This window comes from Ictidomys tridecemlineatus, chromosome 2, assembly GCF_052094955.1.
Source record: "Ictidomys tridecemlineatus isolate mIctTri1 chromosome 2, mIctTri1.hap1, whole genome shotgun sequence".
Lineage (NCBI taxonomy): Eukaryota > Metazoa > Chordata > Mammalia > Rodentia > Sciuridae > Ictidomys > Ictidomys tridecemlineatus.
Genome location: NC_135478.1, coordinates 92,904,053 through 92,926,405, shown reverse-complemented (window position 1 = coordinate 92,926,405; position 22,353 = coordinate 92,904,053). Strand labels below are relative to the sequence as shown.

At 54.9% G+C, this 22,353-nt stretch overlaps 1 protein-coding gene across 18 annotated transcripts in view; it reads left to right on the top strand.

Moving 5' to 3' along the window:
- Positions 1-22,353, top strand: part of Pitpnm2 (phosphatidylinositol transfer protein membrane associated 2) — a 127,746-nt gene that overhangs the window by 59,593 nt on the left and 45,800 nt on the right. Inside the window, exon 1 of one of the 18 annotated variants that reach the window (XM_078039291.1) lies at positions 11,723-11,745. The exons of the other annotated variants lie outside the window; for them this stretch is intronic. The gene's annotated coding sequence lies outside the window, so the exon portion shown is untranslated. Of the gene's footprint in view, positions 1-11,722; positions 11,746-22,353 lie in introns of those variants that run through there. 18 annotated transcript variants of the gene reach the window in all.

Genomic DNA, 22,353 nt, shown 5'->3' with positions numbered 1-22,353 from the left:
CATGCTATTTGTGTCTGGGTGTCCTGGCTTTACATCCGTTCCCCTCTGTTTCTGGCTCTGTTTCCGGAGCCAGGTGGGCAGACTCTTTCACCCCTTACTTGATCTTCACCATCTCATGGGATTTTATAGTTTATTTTATTTTTTAATTTTTATTATTAGTTGTTCAAAACATTACATAGTTCTTGACATTTATGGTTTATAATCACCCCTTTTTACATGCCCCAAACCAAGTCTCGGCTGACAGCTGCCTTGGGCAGAGCCACAGGTTCATCTCTGTCGGGTCCACTGCTTGTTTCCTCGTGCAGCTGTCTACAGCGCTGGGCTCTGGGGTGAGGACTAGACCCAGCCCCTGCCCCTGGGAGGGACCTACAGAGGAGGCTTGGTCTCCTTCTGTCCCATCTCATCAGCTCAGGACGAGAAAAGGAAAGCCAAGGACGGAGAGCAGTTGGGGAGGGGGTCCCACACCCAGCCCCCATCCTGGCTGCCATCCCCACCAAGGTATGCGAGTGACTTTGCAGAAGAGATCCTAGTGGCTCAGACCCAGTGCACTCTGCTCGGCTCTGGTGCAGTGGCTCTTTCTTTTAAAGACCTTTACATTGTCCTGCTCTGGGGCAGTGGCTGCGCTGTGGGGTCTGTTTTATGCTGAGGACTTAGGCAAGTAGGTGGCTCCATGAGGTGGGAGGAATGCTACCCATCAAGAGACCTGTGCCTTGGTTTCCCACCTGTAATGTGGAGAGAGCATGGTCTGTGTCATGTGTGTGTCACGTACCAACACAAAGGACAGACGTGGGAATGAACATGTGCTTTGGCAGTGGCAGAGGTGGTAGGGCTGTTGTGGGTGAAACGTTCCAGGAACTTCCCTTCTAACGAACTGGGGCAGATGTGTGTGCCCCTACAGATGTGTGAGGGAGAGGGGGGCACAAACATAAAGTAAACAGGGGAAAAGGCGGGCAATCTGCACTTCTAGAAGAGTGTCTGTGGAAGTTCCTGTGAGTTTTGCAATTTTTCCATATGTTAGAGATTATGTGAAAATGTTTTAAAAAATTCTGAGGCGTTTGAGGGTTCTTCTAAAGGGTGGACAGAGAGGAGGGTTCATACCTTAAGGATCCTACAAGAAGCTAAATGAAAAAACTCAAGTCCTGTCCTTGTGGGAGTGGCCAGCCAGTCCTGGGGGACCAGGAGCCGTGGGAGGCAGGGTTCCTTGGACACAACCTCAGAAGTTGAGCTTCTTCCAGGATTCCTGACTGAACTCGGGATTCAGGCTTGGGTGCTTTCCCCAGGGGCTCTGCCTGATGCCTGAGCCTCTCCTTCAGAGCTCTGGGTGCGAGGGAGTTGGTTCCTGCGCTTTCTGGACGAGATGCTGCTGCTTTTGGGTTCAGTGTGCAGCTTCGGGTTCCCCCCCATAAGTAAGCTTTGTGGTCCTCTGCTGCTGCCCAGCCTCATGACAGCCCCTTTCAGATAAATGTCCAACCTCAGAACCTAGACAGCTACTGAGAGGGATCATCAGACCCAAGGTCTGAGAGTCTGGGGTCCCCGCTCTGCTTCATGGGGACCTTTCCAAGCTAACATTATCTCCCATAAAGCCAAGCTTGGTGGAAATGCCTGAACCAGGGGCCTGAATGTGCCCTGTCAGCCTGCAAAGTGCTGGTGATGTTTTCGGAGGGGGCTGTTTGTCAGTACCTGCCCACTCTGTGCCTCAGTTTCCCCACCTTGTTGCTATAGCAAGAGGAACTTCCCTTACCAGGTGCTTGTCACCTCTCCCAAAGCAGGGTGCGGTCAGGGCAGAGAGCAAATCAGGAAAGCTGCCCTTGTCCCCGCTCTGCCATCAGCCTGGTTGTGAGATCCTTGGGACTCCCTTGGCCTCTCTGAGCCTGTTTCCTGGTTTGTGTCACAGGGTTAACGAAGGGCACACTGGGGAGGCTGGGAGGGACAAAAGGATCGTGTCTGCAGTGCACTTTGTTCCGAGCCGGTGCCCTTGTAAAGCTCTTCACAGCCTCCTAGGCGTGGGCACACCGATCACAGCCCACCCGTGGCAGTGAACAGGCTTTGTCAGAGGCAGCGTGGACAGGGAGCGGGAGGGCTGCATTTTAACAGGCTTGCCCCTGGTCTCACTTGCCTGCAGGCCCCTATCTGTAGCATGGCTGGAGTGCTCTCTCCATGACTGGGCTCCTGGGATGGAGCAGATCAGGACTCTGCTGGTGGAGACATCCCCGGGCCCTGAGAGCAAAATATGGGGGCTACATAGGCCCAGGTTGGGTGACCCATGGGACTGTGTGACACATGGTGGCTCCCAAATCCTGTTGCACCTCAGTTTCCTGGAGCACAGAATGGGGCAGGCAGGTGGCCCCCTAGCCATGCTATGAGAGTCTCCAAGGCTCTGCTCCTTGCCCTGCTCATGGAGGGGTGCAAGATAGGGTGATGGCTTCACAGGGCTCTCTCCAGATGGCCAGTCTGTACTAAAGTCCGTCCTAAGTGCCAGGCCAACACCACGGAGCCAGCTGTGCCCAACTAGCCATCGGCTGCAGAGCACTCCTGGACCAGACCTGCCTTCCAGGACAGGGAGTGGTGCTCACCAGCCTTCAGCTCTCCCCGACAGTCCCCCATCCCAGGTCCCAGCAGGCAGCACCAGACTGGAGCTTAGGTGTGGCCATGGTGCCAAGGAGGGGCCTCCCCTGGACCCTGAAGGAAGACAGGGCCAGAGTTCCCATGTAAATCACCAGCTGGCACTCCAGCAGGAGGACAGGAGCCTGCTAGCTGTCCTCACTGCCGCCTCAGCCCTCTGCCCAGCCCACCTGAGCTTGGCCTGCTTCTGCCTGTCAGGTAGCAGTCACACACTAGGGCCCTCAATCAGACCAGATGGACGGTGAGGCTGAGCACAGAGACCCTGGGGCTTCCCCAAGTCACTTGAAACTACCTGGGACTATAGCTGGCAACACCCCGTCTGAGCCAGTTGGGTGGATGTGTGAACAGGCACTTGGATGCTGGGCCCTGAGGGCATCCTCCCCCTTGGCTAGGCTGGGCCCTGAGGGGTGTCCCATCCCCCCTCCCCCTGGCTAGGCTGGGCTGAAGAACCTGTTGTTGGTTTCCTGGAATAATTAGAAGGAATGGCACAGAGCTCAGGCCTGAGCTCCCCGCTCCTCCTTGGCAGAGGCCTAGCTGTGTGAGCTGTCCCTGCCGGCACACTTCTGGGGCCCTGGGATGTGGCCCTGCTGGAGCCTGGCCTAGATACCTGGAGATGGAGGACCACGCAGGGCCAGATACCTGCTCCAGCTCTCAGGGCCCTGTTACTGTAGCTTGATGTGAGCTCCCATCTGAAGCCTGGTGGCATTCAGTCACTGTCCCAACTCCCCCCACTGGGAACCCCAAGAGCCATAAACCAGGCTGGGTTAGGGCCAGGGCACGGTTGCTTCCGCCAGGGCCCTGTGAGATGAGCAGAGCCTCTGAAATCCACGTATCCACCTCTCCTGGGGACTCTGCTGCCCCTGGGTTCTCTCGCTCTACCTCTGTCCTCCTGCAGAGCCTCCTGGCTGGATCTTGCCAGATCTCAGTAAGGACCTATTGTGTGGGCACCAGTGTGTGAGGCCGGAGCTGGGTCTTGCTGCCACCAGCAGTTCCTGAGCACATTGCATGGGGATCATCAGCTCACTTATTGTGATCTGTTCCATGCAGGGACACAGAAATTGAGAGGAATGACCTGCCCGAGGTCACACAATGGCTTGGGAACAGAGTTTAGAATTGAAATTATTATTCACCTAACAAATATTTGTTGGGCAACTTCTCTGGCTGAATCCTGGGAAGCCACTCTGAACAAAGCTCAGGGCCTGATCTCGAAGGCAAACTTTCGGCCACAGGACAGGCTGATAAAGGCCAGCGACGTTGGCGCAAGGTGTCCCCGAGGCCAGGGAAGGCTTCCTGGAAGACTAAGCCTGAGGGGACTGGAGTACAGCCTTGGCCCCTTGTTCTCACTCTCTAGGGCCTTCCCCTTAACCTGGGAGGTGTTTAAAATGCAGGTTCCTGGGGCCCTGGCAGGAAGCTGTGAGTCGGTGGGTCTGGGTGGAGAACCAGACCTACCAGGCTTTGGGGTTTGGAAATGCTGGGCTCAGCCGTCTCAGAGCCCTTTGAGCCTTGCAGACATCACCAGTCCCAAGATGGTCCTGAGCACGTCCCTTAGCTTGGTTGGCCCACAGAGCTGGGACGAGGAGATGGCTCACCACTACTGGTGCCCCCTCCTTGGCTGGGTCTCAGAGAAATGCTTGGTTTCAGCCCTGAAGCTCTCAGAAGCCTTGGCCAACTCCCTGTGCCCATCCTGAGAGGATCCCCAAAACTAGTGACAAAAAGATGTTGAGCAAGGGGCAGTGTGGGGCCTGTGTGTCCAGATCTTCCATCCAGTGTGCCTCCCTGGGTTGGGACATATACCTGGGTCAGTACTGAAGGCCACTTGCCTAGAGTTGGTGCACCCCAGGAATTTTGGCTGGGCAGGGCAGGCCTCACCTGAGGGTCTAGAAACAGCTATCCAGGTGCCAAATTGGGAAATCAAGGAGCATAGAGGGGCTGGGTGGCAGGAAGTCCATACACTATGGCCTGAGTGGCTGCGTCCCCTCCAGCATATTAGTAGCCTGGACGCAGATTGACTGCCCACGCTGGCTCCTTAAGTGCCCTGGGCTTATTGGGCTGTAGCCCTGGTAACAGCCTGGCAACAAGCTGGCTCAGTTCCACCCAAGTGCTGGGCTCGCCCTCCCAGCCAGGGTGCCTCTGGCTTATCTCCTGCAGGCCCCCAGAGCAGAGGACCCTGACTGACACACATATGGTCAAGCCTGGGTTTGTACTGTTTCCCAGAGCCACAAGCCCAGGGTGCTCCTCTCCTGGGCTGCCATAACAGCCAGTGGCTTAGACAGCAGTGGTATATTCTCTCACAGCCCTGGAGGCCAGGAGTCTAAGTCAGGTGTCTGCAGAGCCTCTGAGGGCTCTGAGGCACATCCTCCCCTGTATCTTCCAGCCTCTGGTGGCTCCAGGACCCTTGGCTCGGGGCTGCATCACTGCAGCCTGCCTATCTTCCCATGGCCCCACCTCTGTGTCTCTGCATCCCCTCCTCTTCTCATAGGGACACCTGTCACTGGATTTTGACTCTTAACCCAGGTGATTTCATCTCAAGCTCCTTAATTAGTTACCTCTACGAAGACCCTACCTCTGAGGTTCTGGGTAGATGTGAATTGGGGATTGCTGGGGAGGGGGATGCTATTCTACCTGCTATACCCTGTAGACAGGATGTCACTGTGATGGCCAGGGACAGTAGAGTGGCAGCTGCCCAGGAAACAGATGTGTATCTTTTAGCAGCCTCAGACCCGTCATCAGCCAGAACAGCTTTGCTTCCTTCCCTGAGCAGAATCAGAGACTGAAGCAGCGGGGTGGCTCAGGAGACAGGCGTCCTGGCCAGATGCACCCTTCACACACCCACTTTAGGGGGTCCAGGAGAAGAAAGTCCAATGGAGCCCTGAAGAGCCAACAAAGCCCTGGGTTGATTCCCAGGGAGGCGAGCTCTGCTCAGCTCTGCCCGGTGTGGAACTCTCTAGCAATATCTTAGTGGCCAGCACAGATACCCCTGCCAGGCCTTCCCTGCAGGCCTGGCCTGGGCTCTTGCTCCTGGCCGGCTGGTGGGTTTGTGGGATTGGGAGAGCTCCCACAATGGTCTGCCTCCAGGGCATCAGCAGCTTCCACGGCCATTCCCATCCTCCATCCTCCTGCCTCTGCAGCCAGCCCTATTCCACCCACAGGTGTTTGTTGAACACCTGCTCTGGGTAGGGCAGTGTGCTCTGTCCCTGGACCAGATGGTTCTCTCCCTTTCTTTGAATGGCAGCAGCTAGTGACCAGCCACTTCCCCCGTGACAATGATGGGAGGAACTCTGGGTGCAGTGGAGCGGTCTCTACTTCCTTCTCCTTGGTTTCTTGGATGCTCCTCAGAGAGCTTTTTGACCTTATAGATTTATCGGGCAGCTGCTCTGACCTCAAGAACTATGGTCACTTAAGAATGGACAGGTGCCTCATTTGGTCCTCCACCCTGGTGGCTGGTGCCTGCAGGACCAGCACTGTAGATGCTCTGCCCTGCAGAGATGGCCCTGGGCAGGGCCCGGAGGGGGTCTCAGGCACTCTCCTGGCAGTGGGCGGGCCATTCCTGTCAGTGGGTAAACTGAGGCCCAGAGCAGCGAAGCAACTTGCTTGGAGATAGAGTCTGCGTGTGGTTGGCTCTGTCTGACCCCAGGCTTTCCTGCTGCATCTTGCTGCCTCCAACTCAATTTTGTTTGCCTCCCCCAACTGCCTTTTTTCTGCAGGGTGGGGGTGTTGTGCTTGCCTCCCCCGCTTTCCCCGTTCCTGCTGTTCTGCTCGGGGCTGCTCAGCGCCTCCTCACCTCCCACCCTGTTGACACAGGGCTGTTGCTGGGCTGGTTTTGTTTTTGACCCAGTCAGCCTGGCAGGGAAGTGGCGGGCGTGTGCAGAGCTTCCCAAAATAGCCCCCCCGCCCCGCTCCCCGCCAAAGATAGAGGGGCCAGACTGTGTGCAATGGCTTGGACCAGTGGGAAGATGACTCAGTTCCCTGCACCCGTCCACCCCCTCTCCTTCTTGCTCTCTCCTCCCGTTACCCCCAGACTGGGAGGACCCAGAGGCTGCTGGGAGCTGCTGGTCCAGGGTGCTGGTTGGGATGGCTGTGGTGTCACCCTGGATCCAGGATCAGAGGTCCTTATGTCCTCTCTGTTCCTAACTTGCTTGATGACCTTGACCAAGTCTCCATGTCCCTCATGGCTTCTGTTATCTAATTTGAACTGGGGAGAGGGCACCTTCTCCCCTGCCTCGCAATGCTACTTGGAGGTCCCTGTGGGTGCTGGGAATGTCGTGTGATGCAGAGGGACACAACAGTAATATACCAGGCATTGTTTCTTATGATCATGAGCGTCCATGGGTAGAGCTGTCCTTGTCATCACTGTCATGAGCACAGCCACTGCCATTTCCTGTGCTGGGGATTTACATGCATTGTCCCTTAATGGGGCCCCATGCTCACCCTTTAGCTGCCTTTGGTATTAAGGCCTAGTCCTATAAGCATGAGAACAGGTCCGTAAGTTTGGGTAGCTTGCTAGAGGGCTGGCACCCTGGCCTGCGCCCTGGCCGGCAGGTGGGGCCTTCCTTAGGGGAACCCTGCCTGGCCCTAGGTTCTTCCCTCCAGACCCTGAGCCTAGGCTCTTGGAGGAGTATCTGGAAGGTACCATCTCCATTGAGACAGGGAGCACTGGTATAGGATAGAGGCCCACAACTGGCCCTGCCTCAAAAGAGAGTCCCCAGGCCCCAGGTGACTGAAGGGACCATCCACGTAAGCACCTCCTTCCTACTGTGCATCTGAGCAACTTCGCAGAGCAGTCAGCAGGCGTTTGTTGGCACCAGCTGCCCAACAAGCCCGTGGCCTGCTGCCTCCCGTGAGCCCTGGAAGGCCTGTGGCGCTCAGCTTTGCACGTGAAGGAACGCCGCTCAGCCAGGAGGCCAGGCCCCAACTGGTGAGGACTCTGTGCCTGGGCTCCCGCCAGGTCCATGTGCCCCCAAGCCCAGCCCAGCTGCTCACACTGGCTCTTGTCTGTGGACAGGGCTTGGCCTGATCAGGTCCTCCCGGATCTCTGTGTACACAGTGTCACGATCGAATTTGTGGGGGACACTGTTGTCCATGCGTGTGCGTGCATGAGGTTTATGTTTGCATTTGGTTTTGTATGTTACTGATGCCCTTGGATTGTGTTCCCCAAGGTCAGAGGGCCTGGTGAGCTTTCATGGGGAGGCACACGTAACCCGCCTCTGAACCGCGCTGCTGTGGGCTGAGGCAGGGCCGAGGTGCAACTGGTTTGCGACATGTGGTGAGATCATTGACATGCACATCCACGATCCCTTACTCTCGATGCCGAGATCCAGCAGCTCCGAAAGCCAAACGCTTTGTCATAGCTCATTTGGCAGCAAAATCTCTTGAACTGAGGTGAGGCTATTTATAGTCTAAGCCAGGCTATTTATAGCCTTTACGTTTCCTATACTCATGCTGTTAACTGCGTTTGGTTATTGGGTGCTGAGGAATGTGCAGTATTACCTGTCTCAAGAACAGGAAATTCTGAAATCTGTACTTTTCTACTGCCCCTAAATAGCATCTGCTCCCTGCTCCCCCAGGGTCCCTTCCCTGGAATTCCTGGAGCCACTCACAGGCCCCGGGGACACCACCACCATCCCCCAGATGCCCAGAGGCTAGGCCTCCTCAGGATCACATGGGCAGCTGAACATGTACTGGTTTCCAGACCGTACCAGGGTGCTCTCCACCCTCATACTGAACACCTCGTTGGCTCCGTTACCAAACCCTGTACAAATGAGTGAACTGAGGCTGAGAGAGAGGTAAGAGGGCCAGCCTGGGCTCTAACTCTCTCTTCCATCCTGCTGCCTCTGGGGATTCTGGGGACAAGGCAACTTGTCTCCTGAATTTGCAACCAAAACGTGTTGAACTTGGGAGGTCACAGGGTCTGGGAACCCAGTGCGCGTGGAAGGAGAGAGCAGCAGGTGGAGGCCGGGCCTCGCCCCTGGGGTACAGGCCTGGGTGTGACTGCTGCAAGGCCTTCTTGGGAACCCACTCCCCTCTCTCTGCCCCAGACCCCATTTACTTCTCAGAGTCTCTTTTGTACGAGCACCTGTGCCACTGTCCCCAGCCCGTCCCTGTTTCCAGCTGGCCTCCCCTGGCCCTTGTGGCTGTTCTGGTCCCTGAGTCCATTGCCCAGTGCTCTCTGAAGCCACAGGTACAAGGCAGAGGCTGCCCTGGTTTTTATGGAGGTCTATGGAACACCTAGCCATGGGCTTGCACTGAAGACACTAATGAACCAGCAGGCTCTGTCCTGAACTTCAAGCTCAGGGACAGAGTAGCGAGAGCACCCTGGGGGCAACCTGAGGGCTCTGGGAGAATGTGCTGTGTGGGCGGAGCCTCCCGTGGAGACTAGGTGGGAGGAAGGGTCCTGCCCCAGGAGGAGGGAGGAGCGAGGAGAGCGGCTAGTGCGATCCCCATTGCGTGCCTGAGGTGGCAGTTAGGGGACTCCTGAGACATGCAGCATGCTGGGGACCAAGGAATGGGACTGCCTTTCAGGGCTCTGGAGCAAAGGGTGCTAAGGGGCCAGGCTACCCACTTCCAGCAGTGAACAGCCAGAGCTGGGGGACGACCCAGAGAAGCCACAGGGTACCCATGATGGCCTTGGGTGACATTCCACAGAGCTGTTGAACACAGCCAGGTGTGCATTGGGAAGATGCCCTCTGGGGCTGGAAGATGCCCTCTGTGATCACTGGCCTCCATCTTAACAAACCCTGTGTGTTTCTAGAAGGAGGACTTCAGGGGCTCCACACTGGGAGCATGTGGACCAACTAGGAGGCTGTTCCTACCAGCGTGGACTAGGCCCAGAGCCTAGGAGGCAGGGCAGGGGCTAAGCAGAGAGGGGCCTGGCAGGAGGGACTCCCCAGCCTTGGATCTGGCGGAAGGCGAGTTCACCCCAGGGTGGCACTGGGGTACCTGGTCCACATCCTGGCCTCTTCCCTGATTTCACCTGGCTTGGTTTACCCTTCTGCAGAAGGCTCACAGGAAGGAATGAGGAATAGGTTCATGGATACCTAGAAGAGTTCAAGGTCAGGGTGTGAAGGATGTGTGAGAAGCCCTGAGGGGAGCACCTGGCAGTGTGCAGGAGCTGTCCCTGGGGCCCTGGCCCAGCTGCTGCAGAAGGACACCTCCTAATCTGCACTTCCCTTGGGTCTGTCCCAGATGCCCCGCTCCAGGGAGTAGTCACACCTGCCCTCACCTGGCCCTCTCCTGGCCCACTGGCCTGCCGTTCTCCTCAGGGTACGTTCAGGCAGTTAGCTCAGCTGGACTCTCCCAGCACCCACCTCACGGGGACCCAGGAGGCCGAAACCTGACTGCTGCAGTGTCAGAGGCTGGAGGCCACTGCCTGGGACAGCGGAGACAGCTCTTGGGAAGCAGGCCCTGTGCCCAGCCTGCGTGGGGCAGATCTCCCAGGGCCCAGGTAGCATAGCAGGGTTGAGGACAGGCCTTCAGCGCTCCCATCAGGAAAGAGCTCTCCACGCACTTCAAACTCTTGGGATCTGAGGCTCCCCAGCTCTGGCCTGTTCCCACTCCCCGTCCTCACCTGCCTGGTTCCTGTGCAGGGGCAGGGCCAGACCACAAAGTCCTGCAGGGAAAACTTGAAGGTATTTCTCATCCTCGGTGATCACTGGCCTCCATCTTAACAAACCCTGTGCGTTGGCCCCTGATTGAGCTGAATGAATGAGGGGAGAGCCCAAGGCCCATGATGTTGGGAGGTCACCCTAGCTCCTGGCCTGGGGCCTTCCAGGAGAGGACGTGATAGTGTCCAGTGTCCCCATCCACCAGGAGGTCCTGCTGGATGGGGGCTGTGTACTATAGTTGTTTCCCATTGCACATCTGTCGGGGGGGAGGGAATTAGTGGCAGAGTGAACCTGAATGTCCATGAGTTATCCACCATGGCCACGCTGTCCTCATACCTGTCTGTCAGTTGGAACCTTCAGGGTGAGAGGGGTCATCTCCAAACTGAATAGGATTTGTCTCCAGGCAACGTGAGGAGAGGCTGCAGCCTGCGCCTCCCCCAGCACTGCCTCCAGCCTGGCTGAGCTCAGCCTGGGCCCTTCTTCCCAGATGAGTAAGCAGAGGCGGGGCCATGTCACACACAGAAGTGGCCCAGCTTGACCGACCCCCCTTCCCCTGGCCTGTGCCAGAACTCACTGCCACCACCGGGACCTTGAGGCAGAGCCCAGGACCCCTCAGAGCTGACTCAGGGGAGCTGGGCGGGTCAGGCCAGGCAGTATTCTAGAGGCAGAGTGAGGTTGGCACCACCAGGGAGAGGACAAATGGGGCTGGCGCCTGGAGGGGCGTGGACACATGCTGAGAAGTGACACTCCAGCTCCTCCTCTGCTTGCCGTCTGGCTCCACTCGCATCTTGGCGGCGTGATTAAACCATCTTATTAGTATATCAGGGACACCCTTATTGACGGCGCTCTCCAGGAGCCGCCACCCCCACCCTCTGTGTTTCTCCTGGCAGGGAAAAGAGGAGGGTGGCTGGAGAGAGGCTGGCAGAAGACTGGCTTGGGATCTGTGGGAAGGATCTGGGTTAGAGGGAGGCAGAGAATCCCGTAGCCTGAGCTGCCCTCGGCGTGGTCCAGGAACACGTGGCTCTGAGCCAAGTTTGCTGATGTGTGATTAACTCACAAATAGGTGTGCAGAGTGGTGCGGTGTGTACACAGGAGCCTGCTGTTCCTACGAAGCGGTGTCAAGATGTCACTGAGCCGGGTTTATTTTAGTTCCCAGTATTGTATCTGTTTAGCACCCAGCACAAGTGGTGCTGTGCCCACGGTGGGCGGGCCAACAGCAGATACCTTTTCAAGGTCCCCCAGGCCCTCTGCAAGGTCACAGGTGCACAGACAGTGCCCACATCTTATGGACAGTGATGCATGTCCAGAACATGGGGTGCCAGGTTACCCAGTACCTGCCCTCCACCCCAGGACCAGATTATGCCATGTCTTTTTTTTTTTTTTTTTTTTTTTTTTTGAGAGAGAGAGAGAGAGAGACAGAGAGAGAATTTTTTAATATTTATTTTTTTTTATTTTTTGGCAGACACAACATCTTTGTTTATATGTGGTGCTGAGGATCGAACCCAGGCCGCACGAATGCCAGGCAAGCGCGCTACCTATTGAGCCACATCCCCAGCCCCTATGGCATGTCTTACTGGACTCAGAGGCAGGATTTCTGCATGATTATACAGGGAAGAACACTTAACTGATGGGGAGTTTTAATCACTGTGTGACCTTGGGCAGAGTGAAATGTATTGTTCTGTGCTTTAGGAGACAAGGATCTGCTCAGCACATGGATGACAGGCAGAAGGTCAAAAGATCAGTCAGCCCTTTCCTGGTTGTGAGTGACAGAAATCCCATCTGAGCTGACCAAGGCAGAAAGGGAAGCTAACCCACAGGGGTGCAGCAGGCCTGGGCACCAATGCCACATGCTCGATGGGAGGGAACACAGCTGCTGATAGCTTTCTGGCCTTTGCATCAGGACAGGACTGACCCACATTCTCTGTTTTTAACCCTGAGGGAGGAAAGAAAAGTCCCCAGGAGGTATAAGCAGGGTGAGATCATGGTGGCATAATCTTCCTCTTCTAATCCGCTTAATATGGCAGGAAAAAAAATAATAGTATTAAAAACTCGTATCCATGTGGACACAGATATATTTTCAATGGAATAGAAACCTGAGGGATCCCAGAAAGACAGGGGGAAACTCTAAACTAAAGTGTTTCAAGTGAATGGTTGGAAGACAGGAAGCCAAACCAGCGCTCGGAGGAAAATTTATAGTCCTACATTATTTATTGAGAGACAAGTAAGATTAAGAGTTACTGAACTTAGCTTTCAACTCAGGAAGCTAGAAAAACAAATAACCTTCCAAGAAAATAAAAGAAGCAATTAAAATGAAGACGAGGCCGAGCACGGTGGCACACACCTGTAATTCCAGTTGCTCGGGAGGCAGAGACCGGAGGATCTCGAGTTCAAAGGCAGCCTCAGCAACTTAGTAAGGTGCTAAGCAACTCAGATCTTGACTCTAATGAAATACAAAATAGGGCTGGGGATGTGGCTCAGTGGTGGAGGGCACCTGAGTTCAATCCATGGTATCACCGCCCAAAAAATGAAGATGAAAACTGAGTTGCATTCATCAATCATCCCCAAAAAACAATGCTTTGAAAGGGCTAAGAAAAAAGAGAGAAACTTTGGACGTCCAATTTAAAAAAAGAAAGAAAGAAAAGAAAACCAAGGTAGAAGACACTAAGAAAAAAAAGAGGATGTAGCTATGAAAGAAGAAAATAATGTCTTAAAATAAAAAATAAAAAGTGTGTGAAGGGGTAGCTCAATGGTGGGGAAGCCCTGGGTTCAATACCCAGCACTGGGAGGGAAGGAGGGAGGGAGGAAGGAAGGGTATGTGCAACTTCTTGACAATCAATTAGAAAACCTGAGTGAAGTGTATGTTTTTCTAAGCAAATAAAAATGACCAGAATGGGCTGGAGCTGGGGCTCAGTGGTAGAGCTGGCATGTGTGAGGCACTGGGTTGATCCTCAGCACCTCATAAAAATAAAGTAAATGTACTGTGTCCATCTACAACTAAAGAAAAAAGTATTTTTAAAAAAATGACCAAAATGAGCTCAAGAAAATCCTGCTCCTAAATATCTCTTGGTTAGATTAATTATTTAAGCACATACAAAAAGATATTATAACTCATCTTACAAGGGACCCTGTCCATGTACCAAGGTCAGAGAAGGATAATGCAGCAAAACTCAGACCAGGCTCACGTTCTGAAAAACAAAACACACCCAAATAAAATACCAGTGAGTTTAATTTGGCTGAATATTACAATATGCATATAATATTATGATAATATATGTGATCAAACAGAGTCAGCCCTAGAAGGAAGATACAGTTTTAGAAAATATTTTCACATAATCTGTGATACTATATATATATATATTTTTTATTTATTTATTTATTTATTTTTATGTGGTGCTGAGAATCGAACCCTGGGCCTTGCACATGCTAGGCGAGCACGCTACCGCTGAGCCACAACCTCAGCCCCGATACTATATTTTTTAATGATTGAGCCATTCAATCCTAGATTATACAAGCAGATGACACTTGGCTGGTGCTGAGCGATACTGGGAAAACTGTGTCTTGTTGCTCTTTCCTACCTGCTGTCCCTGTCATAGGGACAGGTCCCCAAGTCCAGTGGACACCTGAATCCGGTGATAAATGACCCTGTAAGAAAGTCATGAGAGCTGAGTGCAGTGACACACGCCTGTAATCCCAGCAACTTGAGAGGCTGAAGCAGGAGGATCACAAGTTCAAGGCCAACCTCAGCAACTCAACCAGGCCTGGTGCCCGGTCTCTCAGTGGTAGAGCACTCCTGGGTTCAACCCCCAGTACCACCAAAAACAACCAACAACAACAATAATAATAATAATGAAGAAGAAGAAGAAGAAGCCCACAGAGAGAGAATGCCCATGGCAACCAACGCAGGGATTCAGTCAGTGCAGCTGCTGGCCAGGTTTGCCAAGGCTCAGGGCAACCAGCAGAAAAGGAGAGGCAGGGAGCAGGCTCTTCCTCGAGCTTCCAGGAGGAACCGCCTTTGTGGGCACCTTGATTTTGGATTTTTGGCCTCCAGAACTTGAAAGGAAAATTTTATGATGTTTAAAACCTCCCGGTTTGTGACACACTGTAATGGTAACCCTGGGAAAGGTCTCCCCATGTCCACCCTGCAGGGAGAACAGGGGGAAGAGGGAGTGAACTCAGACCACCTGCTGGTTCAGTAAACCTCCAGCTTAGAACTGAGAGCCAGCTCCCCCAGGCCACAGCCCAGGCGCCTGGCAAAGCAAACAGAGATTGTCTGGAAAAACAGAGCCCTGTCCTAAGTGCCCAGAATTTCCACAAATAACTTCCACAGAAAATGAGCAGCCAGGCAGGAGATGTATGGTGCCTAACAAGCAGGAGGCCCTGGGTCCCATCCAAAGTGTCACAAAAATAAAATGCAAACAAAGAAACACAGTCCCAAGAGGTGACCAGGCACCGCAAGCCAGGACAGCATGGACGCCTCGCAGCAGAAACAGCCCCTCCAGGGACATCAGAGCTGCAGCGCAGCAGTGCAAAGGCCATGCACTTAAATGAACAAAGGCCAAGTTGAGATAAGTGCAGGAGCCAGGAGCTCCAGAGTGACGGAGCAGGTTTGCAACAGAATCAAAGTGAGCTCTTAACAGAAGAGAAGCCGGACCTGGAGAAAGGGTCAGTATCGGAAACCAGGTGGGAAGAAAGCCTGCAGGATGCAGTACTGGAAAGAAAAGGAGCTCTAGGAGTTAGGTACACAGAGAAGGGAAAGTCTGACCATCGTCTGCCCAGAATTCCAGACGGAGGAGAGATAAGTCAGAGTCCATTAAGCAGGATCTAACTCTCCAGAGACAGCCCATTCCTCTCTTGGCCATGGGCCAAGCCCCCAGAAACGCCAGGAAGCCAAACCCTTCGTCTTGACCTCCCTTCTTGGTCAGCTCTTCCTGCCTGTGGGTATCCATGAGCATGTACAGAGAACTGAGTGATCCTCAAGCTAGGACCAGGTGTCAGTGAGGAGTAGACCCTGAGAATATTGAAGACATTATCCCAAATCTGGCAGGGGCCTTTCCCAGCACCTACTAACTCGAGGCAGTTTGCATTGTAGGGTGTCAGAATGGCATTACTTAGAGTTTAGCAGTGCACAGCCTGTGCAGCTGAACGAGGCAACTACAACCCAATTGGCTCTGAGGCCTTTCCTTCCCAGGTATTCACCCATGGGGCTTTTCACTTCCAACCAGTGACTTTTCCTTTGTGTTTTCTTTCCTCCCCCTCTCCCTCCCTAGAGAGGGATGGCATCCATCATCAGCTAGAGGGTTTTATGGGGCGATGAAAGGAAGCTAATAGCTCTGTAAAGAAGAGCCAGTTACCTGGGAAGCTTTCCAAGCATGCTTCGCCCCTGGCAGCTCTGGGAGGCCTGGGGTGCAGGCCACAGCTGTCAGGGCTGGATTGCAGGCCAGGGAATGTAGACTGTGGGCTACATCCACCGGCCCCACTGTGTGGCCTCTTCAGGTGACTCAGCCTTTCTGGGCCTTTCTCTTCCCATCTGGCCCTGATGGCTCCCCTCACCGAGTTGCCAATAGGACCATCAGGGCAGCGTCTGATCCACTGTGATGTAAAGCACCGTCTGAGCTGGTCTCACTGGGCCCATGCTTGGCTCTCCAAAGCCTGCTCATGGGAAGGGGGCTGGGGTGGCCCGCTTCCCCCAGCCCCAGTGCCCCGCAGCGGCCTGGCTGTCTGGCCCTGCACACACCCTTGGGGAAGGAAGTCTGGCTGCAGGCATCTGAGTCATGGACGCTGTCAGGAAGGAGGGCCTGGCAGGGAGGGAGGCGCTCTATTCTTGGAGGAGCTGAGAGCGGGGCTGAGGAACTGCGAACAGAGCAGCTCGGGATGGCGCTTTGTCTGCCTGTAGTGGGTGGCAGGAACATTCGCCAGCCACCCTTCTTGAACACCTACTAAGTGCTGTCTGGCCCCAGACTCGACACCCTCTACATTCACTCTTCCAGCTGCTGGAATTATAGCAACAGATGAGCCGGGCGGGCGAGGTCCCTGCCCTCCCGTGGCCTACAGTAAACAAGTCAGCTCATTCCAGAGCGCGGCGCCAGAGCCCACTGCCACAGGGACAGGGAGGGCATGACATTTGGACGGAGACCCGGATGATGACAAGGAGCAGCTGTGCCCAGGCCTGGGGAACAGGTGCTTACCAGGCCCAGCGGCAGCTGGGAGCTGAGTGAGGGAAGGTGGAGGCCAGGGGTAAGCCGGGTGTCCACCAGGCTGTGCCTGGACAGGGGAGCCTGCTCAAAGCCCATGGGTGTGGGGCATGGCACTGGAGGCTTCGCCTGCTGGGGACCCGGGAGGGAGGACAGGATCATGAGGAGGCCAGAGAGGGGCCACTCAGCACAGCAGCCCCAGGACCCACATGTGCCGGGGACCTCCAGCAGATCCTGGGTTCTCCACTGTGGCCCCCTGGAGAGATTTTGTTTTTAAGTTGTGCCAAAGTCTACATTACCTACAGTTCTCTAGGACATTTTTACGTGTCCAATCGTGGCACTAAAAGCATCCACACTGGGCTGGGGCTGTAGCTCAGTGGTATAACACTAAGGTTTGATCCTCAGCACCACATAAAAATAAATAAATACAGATATTATGTCCACCTACAACTAAAAAAAATTTAAAAAAAAATCCCCACCCTCTATATCCATCACCGTCACCCAGTTCACCCCATTAAACAGTGTCACCTGGTCCCCCCAGCCCCTGGCACCCCCTATTGTCCTTCTTGTCTCTATGAATTTGACCTCATGTAAGTAGAGTCGAACAACATCTGTGACGGGTGTTTTCCGTTGGCGTGAGACCTTTGAGGCTCACCCAGGTCCCAACATGTCTTTCTCCTCTCAGGTTTTATTAACTTTTGTGACATGATCTTCCCATAGCTTCGAGGCATCCTGAGGACACCGTCCTGGTCCTCTCTACCCTCAGCACCTACAGAACCTGGCTCCTAGAAGGTGCCTGGAGGACATTAGCTAGTGGCCTGGAGTTTGGTGTGGCCTGAGCACAAAGATTCTGTGACATGAGGTTGCCTCCAACCTCTGTGAGACTGGGGGGGGTAAAAGACCCCTTTCAGGTTGTGAGGCTTTGGCTCCCAGGCAACATTCCTGTGCATTCAAGCCACCTAGGGAACTTGTTAAAAACATATTCCCAGGCCCCTTCCTCTGCGATGCCTAGACCTGGCCTGCAGCCTGTGATTGGAAAGAGACACCAGCCTTTATTTCTAACATCAATTGAAAGCATTACAGCCAAACCAAGTAATGCCTCTTTGATGGAGTTTAAGTGGGGCTCTCCCTCAGCCGGAAGGCTTGCACTCACTACAAGCTAATTTGAAAGGAGAAACCAAAAATGATTTCTCTAAGTCATGCATTTTTGTAAAAAAGCCTAAAGTGGTGCTGGCCCCTCCCGCTGTGTACAGATTTGGATGCAACCACCGTTTGCCCATCAATAAATACTGCTAGCCCTGAACATACACTGCTTACATTTTTGCAGCTTTGATTCCTTCCAAAAATGGGGGCACCTTTGCCTTTTCCACTTTGGAGGATTCCTCTGAGAAAGGAAGAGCAAAAAAGCTAAAAGTGTTTGTGAACCATAAAGTGGTATCATCAAAGCTTTGGGGCACACGTTTGCACAAACGGAGGCAAATCAAGATGGAGACGGTGCTGTTCTTAAACTGGTTTTCCCCCGGCTGGTTCAGTAAGAAACACCTGACTCCTCCACTTACAGTTAGGGACGAGGGAGCTTAGTGACACAGAGTCACAGTCTCCTTAGTTATAAAAAGGGGGCCAGGGCCACATTGTACAATACTGTTCTGTCATGAGAAAGAATGAGCCACAGCCCCCTGCTGCCCCTGACCTTGAACACGTTAGCCAGCGTGCAAGGGGACAGACACGGCAGGCCCCATGCAGGTCGAACCTGATTATATGACATATCCTTGGAGACAGAAAGAAGGTCAGTGGCTGCTTTGGGGTTGGGGTGGGATGGGGTGGTCATGGGAAGTGATGCTAATGAGTGTGGGGTTTCTTTAGGTGAGGAAAATGTTCTGGAGAGCAGATAATGAGGGTAGTTGGTCGCCCCACTGCCAAGACACTAAAAGCCACTTTAAAGGGGTGAATGACATGCCTGTGAATTATAACTCCATAAAATCAGCCAATCAATGGGGATAATACGCCTAACTGAGGTGGTGGTGACGATCCCTTCTTTCCTGAAGCCCAAGTGTGTACAGTAATGGAAGGGATTTATGAACCAAGGGATGCGCTGACCCGCCTGGTTTTCCAGATGTGCTGCTCGAGGGAGGGGCCGTTGCGGGTGGGGTTTGATGAGACGCTCATGATGCCCCAGAACCGTGTATTTCCTCCTCTGTCCCCCTCGCAGTGTGGAGGAAGAATTGGGGGATGGAGACCAAGTCTTTGACCTTTTTGTGTCTTTAAGAAGCATCAGGTTAATTACAGTCCAGGGAGCTAGGGGCAGTTTCTCAGCTGGGGCTGTGCCCTGCCAGCCAGGGGCTTAGAACCCTGGTGGCACGCTTTTCTGGTTCCATGAGCTGGGAGGGCTTGAGGGGGCAGGACTTGTGACATTCTTAAGATGTTACCACAGGGTTTGTGCCTCTCTAGACTGAGGTCAGCTTGCAGACCTCATAACACCAGCTGGCTGTTTGGAACATAAAGAAAATCGTGACTTGCAGCCGTTAACTGATAGGCACCAAAGGACTTGGCTGGGAGCCCTGGGGCTGGAATCTCACCCCGTGGGCTCCAGGCAGAGTTCACTGGTGGGTGTGCTGGCCAAGGGAAGAGGGAAGCGTCCAGGCAGACACCTACTCCAGGACAGCACCCACTGTTGACAAACCTCAGGGGGTACCTGCAGCAATGGCTTCTGTTAACTACAACAATTCAGGTGAATTGATGAGGATTGGCCACCCATTTGGCCACAGGGGGCCATTGATGACCTTCATCAATGCAGTTTTAGTAGAATGGGAAGGTTCAATGAGTCAGAAAGAGATTTAGGGGTGAAAGAGTGGAAGTGCAGGTCTCTCTGATCTTCTGTGGGGGGATCTGTGATCCGAAGGGGGACAAAGAAATGGGAAGGTACCAGGAAGCCCAGGTTGGGGTCGGGGCTCTTGCTTGGTCTCCCTGCAGGAGCTGCTGGCATGTGAGTGCTGATGGGGCAGTCTCTAGAGAGAGGGGAGCGCAGCAGGAGGAGGCTCCCCAGTTCCTGAGATCTGGCCTCCAGCGGCAGATGTCTGCATGCCTGCCTGCCTGCCTGCCGAAGGGCAGCAGGTGGATTTGATGCAGCAGTTGGAGGATTTGATGGCCAGAGCTTGAGGAAGTGAGGAAGACAGGCCGGGGAGCGGGAAGTATAGGAGCCAGGTCGGGGTAGCAGGTGGCAGGGGCTGGGGGAAGGACGGTGGCTGCTGCTGATGTTCAGCAGGTGTGAGCGTCACTGCATGTCACAGCCCATTTTGGAGCAAGAGGCCCCTGGAGAAACTCCCAGCTGTGTCTCTTCACTGCTCTGGTGTCCTGGGCACTTCCATGGAGCTTGGGTTTCCTGAGGGGTTGGTGGCGCCCAGGGTGGTTTGGGGGCAGGGCCTTCGGCACAGCCAACTCCCTGAAATGGGCCCTGAAGCCTCCCTGCCCTGGAAGTGCTCCCTGCTTCCAAGCATCTCCAGGGCTCCTCCCTGCCATGAGCCCCAGGAGCTGGGGGCTCTCTCCCCTCAGCGGGTGTCATTTCTCAGGCTGGTGGGCTCCCAGAAGGATGGTCTCCGTGCTTTTGCTACAGCAGTGGCCCATGGGGAGGGACAGATGGGAGTGAGGGTGGAACCCAGTGAGCCCAGGTCTGTGTTCACATCTGAGCCTCTCGAGTCACTTGGTGTGGAGGGCCCAGCTTTCAGCTGTCCTCACTGTTCCACAGAGGGCACCACACCCAGAGACCACGTGGTATGGTGTGACTCAGTGGCCAGCTCCCCCAGCCCCCAGGCCCTGGGATCAGCACTGTTTCCTCTCTGCCCTTGCCCACCCAGCAGAGGCTGCAGAGCTGGCAGCCAGGGCCAGAGAGCAGGAGCCATAAAAGTGGGGCTCCCTGACCAGTGGCCGTCCTCGAGCAGGACACCGCCTTCTCCCAGGTTCTTTTGTCCTCTGCACTCGCTGCTTCCAGGAGCTGCCCTTTGGGTTGAGTTGTCACTGATGCAATGCCCTGCAGAGCCCTGCACCCCTGTGGTGTCCCCAGGTGGCAGTCCCGCAGTGGCTTGGCAGTCGCCCTAGCTTGGTGATCCAGACGTGCAATGGTGAGATTGGTGGCTTCCGCGGGATCTCGGGTGGCTGCAGCAGTGCCCGGGGCTCTAGGGCTTTCTGAGCCCTCCTCCACTCTCAGCAGGGTAAGGCTGTGTCCTGCTCAAGGCCTCCTTCATCCTCGTCCCTCCCAGAGCAGGGAAGCTTAGGGGGAGGAGGCCTGAAGTCAGGGTCCCGCCCTCCTACTCCTTGAACCTTTGTCTATTTATAAAGTGAAGGTTGGGGAGCCCCGTGTCTGGCAGATGAAGTAGAGCTGTTCTGGGGTGGGGACATGGTGGGGGACAGGCCCTTTGCTGCCTAGAGGCTGGTGGGTGCTGACCACATGTCCAGAGCAGTTCCACCCCAGGCCTTGGGGCTATCTTCCTTGTACACCCACAATGACTCTTTTGCCCATGTCCCCCCACCCCCAATTATTGCTAGATGCAGATGGACAGGGTGGCAGGTGACTGTGGCCTTTGCTAGTTAGCCTCTTGGCTGCTCAGCAGGGACTTTCCTAGTGCAGGAGGCTGAAGTTGCAGAGCATGTGAGCACCCAGGTCCCAGGGCCCTCTCCCCACCCTGACCAGCGCTCCCCCGTCCCACAACAGCCACCCTCCCTTCTACTGCCAAAGTCGAGGCTCCGCTGGTCTGGCTTAGAGCAGCTTCCAGATTTAATAGCGAATGCAGCTGGCCTGCGTCTGGACAGATTCCGCCCTCTGTGTCCGCACTGCTCACTCCTAAATTCCATCTATGACGTCAAAGCCCAGCTAATCACGGAAAAACAGATTAAGTCTTGTAAACTTCTCCCGCCTCCCAGTCAGGGAGTCTCAAGGAGCCACCGACCTCCCTGCTAGCTCCAGGCCCTGAGCCAGCCCCACCGCAGATCCTCCTGCAGGCCAGTGGCCCCTGCTGGCTTCATCCCTCTCCCTGCAGTGGGAAGACCCTGGAGCTCCTAGCCCTGGGGTCCCAGCAAGGTGTTTCTGTGGGAGGCTGTGCCTATGGTTCCTGGGTCCAGTCACACCTCCTCTCTGGCCCTCTGCCTGTGCCCAGAGCCCCTGCCTCGGCACAGCACATACCTAGCACCCTGTCCAGGGCTGGTCTCTCCTGCTCCCATGGCCTCCTAGGAAGGGAGGCCACCAAGTGGCTCCCACTCTAACATGTCTTGTCCTGTTGTTTTATCAGATACACCAATGAATATAGGGCTGGGCGGCCTTTCTTGGGCCCTGAACTCAGGTGTCTGGAGCCCAAGGCTTCTCTAAAGGCTAGGCCCACCTGCCATGTTTGAGACCCCAAAGAGATTCCGTGTCCTCCTGGGAGAGGAGCCATAGGGACTGTGCATGTGGGGTTCATCCAGACCCGGCCTGACTTCCCTTGTAGAAGGGCCTCTGGAGACCTCTGTTTTTCCGTTTTTCCTCTCCCTGTGCTGGGCCCAACGCTGTCCTGCGCAAAGCAGACAGGATCATTCTGCTACCCATCACAGCTCCCAGAGACAAGCTGGAGCATCTGCTCCCACCCACGCAGCCCGAGGGGGTGTGCTCTGGGTGTCTGGGTGAGGTTCATGCACTGGCTGGGGGTTAGGATGGCTTCTCCACGTGCAAGAGGTGCAGCCCTGCTCCCTGGCCTCGGGCTCACAGGAGGAAAGCCAGGAGGCCCTGTCCTGTCCAGCAGGAGTGTGTGTGGCCATCATCTTCAGGGGGCTTGTCCCTCTTCCTGGCCTCCGTGCTGAGGTGTCAGGCCTTTTCCCCTATGGCAGTGGGTTTAGTGTCTGCACCTGGGGCTGGCACCCAGCCAGGATGGCCACAAGCCCTGTGTCTCAGTAACCCACCATCCAGATCCTGCTGG